Genomic DNA, 9,881 nt, shown 5'->3' on the forward strand with positions numbered 1-9,881 from the left:
GCTCGTGCCTAGACACAGATGCTGTGTTCAAACTTGGGGCAGAACATGAACCTGTTATCTGCAAATGGAGGTAAAAATCACCAGATAATTTAACAGCACGTGTGTGGCCTGGATGGTTCAGGTGAGAAGTACAGGGTTCTGGCATCCTGGTTGGTTGTGTGGTGCAGGGATTCCGCAGCAGCAGGGTGATGGCTCCAGGCTCCCGGGTGGCTGAAGATTAAAGAGACTCAACCCAAAACCCAGGGCTTAGCCAGCCTCAACTCCTGTCACTCCATCTTTGGAAAATACGGTTTCTGGGTAGATTGCCTCTGCTTGGCAGGAGGTCTTCGCCCTCTTTCAGGCAAAGAAGGGTTGGTTGTTGCAGAGAGACGGGGCTCCTGCGTGGCTTGGCATCTTGGCTCAGTTAATGATCACTTTGCTGTTCTTACCGCTGGGGATGAAGGCTGGGAGGGAAGTAATGATCTTTGGGGTAGTTGTGGGGCTGACTCCTCCTTTGGAAGGAAGGGACCCACAGAGCCTGTTAATGCAGCAGAGGGTCCCTCTATGTACAGGGCTCCAACTCCATAAAAGATGGGAAGGAGGGAAAGGGGGAAGGCACAACTCTCAGCAAAACTGGAAAGTATTGTGAATGTGTATTTGGGGGTCCAGCCCCTTCAGAATATTTAGTGACAAGCTGTCAGAGCAACAGTGGCCATGCCTGAAGCAAACATTTGGAAGGCAGAGGAAGGAGGTTCAGTAGCTCAAAGGTTATCCTTGGCTACACAGAGAGTTCCAGGCCAGCCTGGGGTACATGAGACCCTCAAAATGATAATGGTGTTGGAGATTGTTCAATTGGCAGTGTATGCCTAGCATGCATGAACACCCTGAGTTTGAGCTACATAAAGTAGGCATGATGGTACTCACTGTAATCCTAGCAGCCTATAATCGATCCCAGTACTTGATTTCAATTCCAAGAATGGAGGAGGTAGGAAAATCAGAAGTTCAGGATTATTTTTTACTATCAAGAAAGTTCAGTCTGGGCTACACTAGACCCTATCCCAAACAAAACTCAGAGCCAGCCAAATTTGGTGGCACACTTTTTTTTTTTTTTTTTTTTTTTTTGGTTTTTCAAGACAGGATTTCTCTGTGTAGGTTTGTGCCTTTTTCCTGGAACTCACTTGGTAGCCCAGGCTGGCCTCAAACTCACAGAGAGCTGCCTGCCTCTGCCTCCCAAGAGCTGGGATTAAAGGCGTGTGCCACCACCGCCTGGCGGCACACACCTTTAATCCAGCACTTGGGAGGCAGAGGCAGATAGATCTCCTGGTCTACAGAGCAAGTTCCAGGACAGCCCAGGCTACACAGAGAAATCCTATCATGAAAAAAAAAAGAGTAAATATTAAAAATTAGAAAAAAGAGAATTCTCAGAGAAGAATTCAGGAGGAGACTGGAAACAGGAGTTATGTAAGGAACAACACAATCTTATTGCAGATGACATCCCATTTGCATGCTGGTGCTACAGAAGATCCTATTTACAAGGTCCCATCTGAACACTCTGGTTGTTTATCAGCTCTGAGTCTGGGGTGGCACAAAGTCCCGCAGAATGTGGAGTTAGGATGATTTGTGGCTTTTTCTTTTAGAAAAAGGGTGTCTTAGTCAGGTAGTGGTGTGCACGCCTTTAATCCCAGCACTCAGGAGGCAGAGGCAAGCGGATTTCTGAGTTCAAGGCCAGCCTGGTCCACAGAGAGAGTTCTACAATAGCCAGGGCTATGCAGAGAAACCCTGTCTTAAAACCACCCCCACCCCTAAAAGGGGAGGGGGATGTTTTGTAGCTGATGACATCAACTCCTGATCCTCCTCTTTCTATCTTAGAAACCCTGGGGTTACAGGAGTCTACCACCATGCCTGGCTTTGGGGGTTGGAACCCTTGCTTAAATATAAGGCTTATAAACACACAACTTTGGTACAGAGGAGAGAATTCACATTTTACACCATCTGACTGGCAGCGAGGTGGGTAAGCCAAGGACTCTAAATATGTCACTACTGAAGTAAGTGTCCTCCAAGCTTGCCCTTGACAGGAGCCCAGCTAGACAAGGTATGCCAGACCAGTGTAGATTGCTGAAGGCTCTCAGTTAAGACCTTCAGCGGGTCTTCCTCCTCACAGGGAATCGTAGAACAGCAGCCCATCAGGTGACAGATGGTGCCTGGATGATGTCTGGAGGGCTGCTGAACTTCCTTGGTGGGACTTCCTGAGTTAGTGACACCTGCCGCCTTCCTTCCTTCTCACTTATAGAATGATCGGGGTTCTATAAGCAGTGTATCTTGGGTTAGATTTGGTTTGCTTTGCACCAGAGCTTAAATGCTTCAGGGCAGCCGGGCGGCGGTGGTGGTGCACGCCTTTAATCCCGGCACTCGGGAGGCAGAGGCAGGCAGATCTCTGTGAGTTCGAGGCCAGCCTGGTCTACAGAGCAAGTTCCAGGACAGGCTCCAAAGTTACACAGAGAAATAAACTCTGTCTCGAAAAACAAAACAAAAATGCTTCAGGGTAGGGTTTGTTCTCTACTTAGAACAAACCCCCCACATATCTTCCTACACACACCTATCTCTATTTCTATCTTATCTTTTCTTTCTCTTCCCTCCCTCCCTTTCCTTTCTTTTTCCCTTCTTCCTTCCTTCCTTCCTTCCTCCCTATGTGTGTAGTACAAGGAGCAAGAACTACACCAGTAAGCCTACACCATCAGCCTCTTTTACCTATTCAGAGACAGTTTCAGTTGTCCAGGCTGGGCTCTCAGTTTACTCTGTAGCCCAGGCAGGTCTTGCACTTTGATCCTCTTGGCTCAGTCTTCTGTGTAGTTTGGATTATATATAGTCCTGCATTATCAGGTTGAGATTCATCAAAGTAAACACCACCGATTAGTCACTGGCCTTAGCTACTCAGAAGGACCTGTGAGTCGGAAACTCAACCTTAAGGAGCTCGTGGTCTGTGGGAAATGGAGAAAGTAAAATAAATACAGAGCGGAATTACGTGGTGATTAGTGTGAAGGAAAACTAGGCAAAGGAAAGGCAGAGAGGGAACGGGTGGATACACCCCGCATCCCAGGGCTTGGGAGTGAAGTAGGTGGACGAGTTCAAGTCATCCTCTACTAAAAATTTGAGGTAACCTAAGCTACATGAGACTCCGTCTCAAAACACGAACGAAAAACAACAACAACAAAAACCTGACCAAACAGCTTCCAGGCGGTTACAGAAGCCTTTCCAAAGCTGGTAACATCTGAGCAGAGATCAGAGAGGGTCAAGGAAACTGTTTGACTATCCAGGAAAGGGGACCAGGAAGGTCAACGGCCCTGAGACGGGAGCGAGCATGAGGGAGTCCAGGAAGACTGTACTGCCGTAGGTGGTTGTGAGGCCGGGCCAGCTTTGTTTGGTTCTGGAAGAGTTCCCACTGCTGGACAGTTAGCTGGAAGGTAGGAAAGGCTGGGGCTTGGAGCTTGTGATAGAGTACTTGCTTTGTATGCAAACCCAGGACTCTGCAAAAATAAAACAATAAAATAAAAAGGAGAAAAGGGCAGAAGCTGACTGGGACTCTGTCCTTTGTCTATCATACTGGAGAAAATACTGGAGTGGGTGTAGCTCAGGGTGACCCTAGAAATTCACACTGGGGAGGTCTGGGTTCCCAAATCACAAGTGCTGGGATAGCTCTGCTCTTTGAGCCCAGGCTAACTTAGAAACTGCTCTGTAGTTAGGTATAGCCTTTAACTCATGATCCCTCTCCCTCTGCGTCCCAAGTACTGGGATTGCAAGCATAAGCCATCAGCAGCTGCTATTGGTTCTTTTCTTTTTAGTTTATCTTTTTATTTCATGTTCATTGGTATTTTATGTGAGGTATAGGAAGTCCTGGAACTGGAGTTATAGGCAGGTTTGAGCTGCCATGTGGGTGCTGGGAATTGAACCTGGATCTTCTGGAAGAGCAACCAGTGCTCCTACTAACCGCTGAGCCAACTTCAGCCTCTTTTTAATTTTTGTTTTACAAGGTTTAGCTCGACTACAGATGTTTCATGCTTTTGTTTTCTGTGCTGAGGATCAACACTGGCTTTGAATGTGCTAGACAAGCGCTTGACGTTGCCTAAGTTTCCCAGCTCTCACTTCTGACATGTCTCTCTGTTTCCTCTTTCTTCTCCTGCGTTTGAATCAATTACACTTTATCTTGCTTGTAAGCTGCCCTAAATCTATGTTGGAGCAACAAGTGGAAAAATACCCACCACGAGAGAGCACTACTAAGAATGCTTTTGAGTACTGCTTTTCAGTACATCCTCTGCATATTTATGAACAAATCCAAGTGAGGTTGAAAATGGACTACCATTACATCAGCCCTGTGCTTTCCCCTCACGCTGCCTCATTTAAGCCTGGTTCTTTGAAGTCTGGTGCTTTCTTGTGACTATGAAATGTATTCTTTGACATTTCTCGAATTCTGGCCTGAAAGGATAGATTCCCTGGCAGTAAGCCTGACCAATCATTCTAAGATTATCGAAATTGCCATAGGGCCTGGGAGAAGCTCCTGAGGAATACTTTGAGCTCAAAGTGGGTTTGTTCAGGTGGTTTATTGGGAGCCACTGTCTCAAGCATGTATGACACAATCCACTTCTGGCCCCTTGCAGCTGCTCAAGGTCAGGAAAGAAAAGAGCCAACAGTTTGTTCAGTGGCTTCAGAGGAGACCCCAACAGGCAGGCACAGAACGCAGATGCCTCCTCTCTGCCCTCGCCTACTGGGTCAGCTTGGAACCATGCCGCCAGTATTGACCATCTTCTGGCTTAAGAACCTGGCGTGTTTGCACTGAGCAGGGCTAGTCTGGGCTCTCCCATTTCATTCCATTCTGGGATTTTCCCAGGCCTGATGACTCAGAGGGCGGGGCGGGGCCCCGAGGAAGAGAAACTAGAGCCTGGCTGTGGGTGGCCGGCTCCCTCTCACAGGACAGTCATCTCTGGGGGCCCCTGTAGAGTCTTTCCATCATTTCCAGTCCTTGAAGAGCTTCGTTCCAGTCAGTGGCTTCACCGACAACCAGGAAGAGAAGAGAGGGCCCATAGACGCTGGCCAGAAACAACAGGCACCGGAGATGACGTCAGGGTCAGAGTGAGCATTGGTAGTCCACATCTATTTTATTTGACTTTCCCAACATTTCAGTTTATTTATTTCTCACCCAGTAAATATTTACGTATTTATTTACTTATTTGTTTGAACTCACAAAGCCTGGGTGTCTGGCTTCTCCAGTGAAGTCCAAAGATCTACCAGATCAGATCATATCTTGCTGTACCTGCCCCTGACCAGTGCCCAGCTCCACCCAGGACTTTTCTCCTGTGACTGAACACAGCACTTCACTTGGCGTGCTCAGTTGCTGACTTCTTCACTCAGTGGGTCTGTTCCCTCACGTGCTTGACTGGACTCAGCTGAGGCTCCAACAGCCAGCGGTTAAAAATAAGATGTTTTCCTCTCATTCCCTGCTGTGACTCCCCACCCTCAACCCCACTCCCCACCACAGGCCACCAGCTCCAAAGGTGGGTGCTGTAGACTTGGAAGGCGGGGCGTTTGGGGAGGCAAGGTCTCTGAGAATGCTGGGTTCTAGGAAAGAATTGGTTCATCTGAAGGAAAGCAGCTTGAAAGATGTTTGGGGGGGGCTGGAGAGATGGCTCAGTGGTTAAGAGCACTGACTGCTCTTCCAGAGGTCTTGAGTTCAATTCCCAGCAACCACATAGTGGCTCACAACCATCTGTAATGAGATCTGGCATCCTCTTCTGGCCTGCAGGCAAACATGCTGTATACATAATAAATAAATCTTAAAAAAAAAAAAAAAAAAAAAAGATGTTTTGGGGAAGAGGTCTCAAGTGTGAGGTGGGTACCACGGTGGGTCCGCTGATATGAGGAAGGGCGCTACCACCCTTTTTAGCAGGTTTATCTTGCACCTGTTTACAAGTCACCAGTGTGTGCCCTTCAATACCCACACCATGTATTTGGCATGACAGACAGCATGTGTAGGCATCTATACTACGGTATAGGGTGGCCATCATCCATTCGTACAATTCTTTACAGTTCCGAACTGTACTAGAACATTTCAATGTGTGAGTTAGGTAAGGGCTCTGGTCTATACACTGTGCCCATTAAATAGGTGAGGAAACTGAGACTTGGATTAGCCAGCCTGTCTGTGCCAAGTAACAACTAAATGGGTGGATAACCATATCATAATTTTAAAGTGCTTTCAGATTTCAAAATTGGCGTGTTTGGATATAGATTTTTATAATGATAAGAATATGAATCTCCTTCTGTTATCCAGGCTCAGGTTGGCACCAATCATCTAACCTAGCCATGTGAAGGCGGTGGCTGCCTGCCTGCCTCTTCAGAGCCACTCCTTCCCATGGTTGGCTCGGTATGAAACAGAAAATACATTGTTTCTTTGGTCTATTTTCTACTGCTCACAATGTAATACCACACACTGGGTTAGTCACAAAGAAAATGTTTATTTTGGTTCAGAGTTCTGGTTCAGAGTTCATCTGATGGCCTTCTTGGCACAGCCCAGAAGTAGTGCTAAGAAGTTCTAGAGACACAGCCAAACTGGCTTTTATGGCAGACCCACTCTCCAGATAACCCATTAACCACTAGTCCACTAATTGCATGGGTAGATTCATTCATTCATGAGGACAGGGCCTTGATTAGCTCATAATGGAGATTATAATTTGGCCTGTCTCACTCTGCAGGGTGGGGTGGCTCATGTCTATAGCCCCAGCATTTAGGAAGCTGAGGTAGAAGGATTTGGAGTTTAAGGCCAGCTAGGGCTTTGCACTTTTTTTTTTTTTTTAAGATTAAACCCTCTTTCTATATATCAGTGTGAATAATGCAATGGATTTTAGACAGTGCCTCACTCCGTAGCCCAGGCTGGCCCAGAACTTGTGCTCTTTCCTCAGCCTCCAGAGTTGAGCTATACATCTATTTAATCTCTCTCCAACATTTGGCAATATTGTAATACAAATACATCATGCAGCAAAGACTGAAGGAAGAGATTCACCCCTAAAAATCCACACACAGACAAACGAAAAGCATGGCCTATGCAGAATAACCACTGTGATGCTTAAGGGATTATGGGGTGGCTTTAGGGTTAGTAAAATGATGATAGAGCTTCAGAAGGCTGTTCAATTTGCTTGTTCCCAGCAGGAAAATGTCTCTAGTTTGTCATGAGATGGGATCTCACTGTGTTTCTCAGGGCAACCGCATTCTGCGGGGCCTCATGCATGCGATCTTATGTCTCAGCCTCTCTGGTTACAGGGTTATAGGTGTTCATCACTGTCCGCCTTCTCCATTTTAATATTTTCATTGCATGGTGGGATAAACATTTGTGACACTGTGGTTTGGCTTAGAAGAAACGTATTCGGAATTAAACTACAAAGATTGCAGCAGAAAGCACAGATTTTTGATGACGTGCAAACGCCGGAGCCAGACTGCCTGGTTAGATTCTAGCACTTATCATGACTTTGGGCAAGACGGTCTCTATCTCGATTTGCTCATCAATAAAATGGAGATGATAAACTTATCTTGTAGGAAGAAATGAGTCAGTGTGTGGAAAAACTTAACAGTGTCCTTCCTGCACAGAGTAAACAGGCTTCATAGCTATGCTGACCACAGTACAGTTTATGTGACAGCCGGCAATCAGGTCAAGTCTCTAAAGCATTGGAATTGTTCTTCAACCAGACCCCACTTCACCACGCAGTCATGGTTCTGTATTGTAAACTGCATGCTTAATCAATGTGTGGTGGTCCTTACCTATAATGACCCTGTCTCAACCAAATCCAAATACACAAAATTAGCACAAGACACAATTCTAATTAGTAAAACTTGTGAATTGACCACAAAGGAAATGACCATTCCTAAGACTAGTTAGGGCCTCATGCCTGGGCAGTCGACACTATCTTCCCCGCAGAGTGACTTCTGTGGCAATGCCCTTGCTCCTGAACTTCGTAGTTACACCACTTAAGTATGCATTCCTGATGTTAACATTCAGCTGGGGCTGGTTTGGGGATTTTAAATTAATGGGAGCAACTAGGATCTCTCCTGACTTTGACTTAACTCTGTGTTGGTAAGATGCGCTTCCTTTAGAGTAAGTTGTTCATTTTCTTTGCTGTGTATCATCTGGCTGCTCTGACAACAATGGAAGTTAATCATTTGAGTATTTCTTGGTTCATTTCTATTTCTGGGATGAGTATCTGAGCCATTCAGAGCTGTGTTCTTCTGGTCTTGCTGTGTTGATCATATGTACACGTATTTTCTTTGATTTATTTGTGACCATTATTACCAGTGACTGTTACCCTCCACTCTGGCTTGCTCATGTGTTTTTTTTTTTTTTTTAAGTTTCTGGAGACAGGGTTTCTCCAAGTAACCTCTACGGCTGTCCTGGAACTCACTTTGTAGACCAGGCTGGCCTCCAACTCACAAGAGATCCACTTGCCTCTGCCTCCTGAGAGCTGGGATTGTAGGCGTACACCACCACCGTCTGGTTGCCCATGTGTTCTTTCTGTTTAATTTTATACATATGTATGTGACTTATTTACTCATTTATTGAGACAGCAACTCTCTCTCTACGTAGTCCTGGCTGTCCTGGAACTCACTATGCAGACCAGACTGGCCTTGAACTCACAGAGATCACTACCCTCTGCTTCCCAGTGCTGAGACTGATTAAAGCCACACCCCCAGCCTTGTTTAATTTTTTTTTTTGAGACAATGTCTCATGTAGCCCAGACCTGTCTTTCTACACAGTCAAGTATTCCCTTGAGCTCCTGATTCTCCTGCCTCTACCTCCCAGGACTGGAATTAACAGCTGTGCCCACTACTGGCTTCTCCATCATTTTAGAGGTGTGTTCTTTTAATGTCTGGAATATTAATGCTCCTAGACTGTTGTCTCGCCCCTCTGGATTCATTATGTGTGTCAGGTAAGGGGCAGGGTCCATTCCACTGGTTTTCATTTGATGGTTATCCATTTACTGGAGATTACTCTGCAGGATATCGCTGAGAATCAAGTGTCCCTTTGTACATTTATGGTGTTCGAGACACGGTCACATGTAGGTTAGGCTGGCCTTGAGTTCTGATCCTTCTGCCTTTATTTTGTAAGTTCTGAGATTACAGACGTGAGCCACCACACTTGGCTCTGGGTTCTCCTTCACTCCATTCACAAACAGGTACTTTTGGGTTCTATGAAGGAAAAGCCTATTAAAGAATAGGGAAAACCGTGCTGATATGAACTGGTTACATCTTAACTCAGTCACTTCTTAGTGCGGTGACTTTGCAAATAGGTCACAAATGGATGTCCTATCCTCGGTCTTATATATGAGTTTATATGAGAAATCAAACATGTTCTACTCAGTATTAGTGTATACATTTTTATAGTAAAAAAATCACAAAATCAGCCGGGCGGTGGTGGCGCACGCCTTTAATCCCAGCACTCGGGAGGCAGAGCCAGGCGGATCTCTGTGAGTTCGAGGCCAGCCTGGGCTACCAAGTGAGTTCCAGGAAAAGGCGCAAAGCTACACAGAGAAACCCTGTCTTGAAAAACCAAAAAAAAAAAAAAAAAAATCACAAAATCTAAAAAAGCCATGATTTAGAGTGTTTTCATCCCACTGGACTGTCTATTTCCCTAAACACCAGCCCCAGAGGCTCAGGCTTTACACTTGTACCAGTTGCACAGAACTATCTTTATGTAGCATAGGGAAGATGGTGTGAGCCTAAATTTCACATTAGTGACATGATTTACCAAATTCCACCTTATAGTGCAACATTAAGTAAGCCGAGCTGAGCTGGTGTGATCCACATTGGTGATAGACAGTATTTTAGAAGTTTATATGTAAACATATAAGCTTTATATCATCAAACGA

The sequence above is a fragment of the Peromyscus californicus genome, unplaced genomic scaffold (genome assembly GCF_007827085.1).
Source record: "Peromyscus californicus insignis strain IS unplaced genomic scaffold, ASM782708v3 Scaffold_13__1_contigs__length_99412109, whole genome shotgun sequence".
NCBI lineage: Eukaryota > Metazoa > Chordata > Mammalia > Rodentia > Cricetidae > Peromyscus > Peromyscus californicus.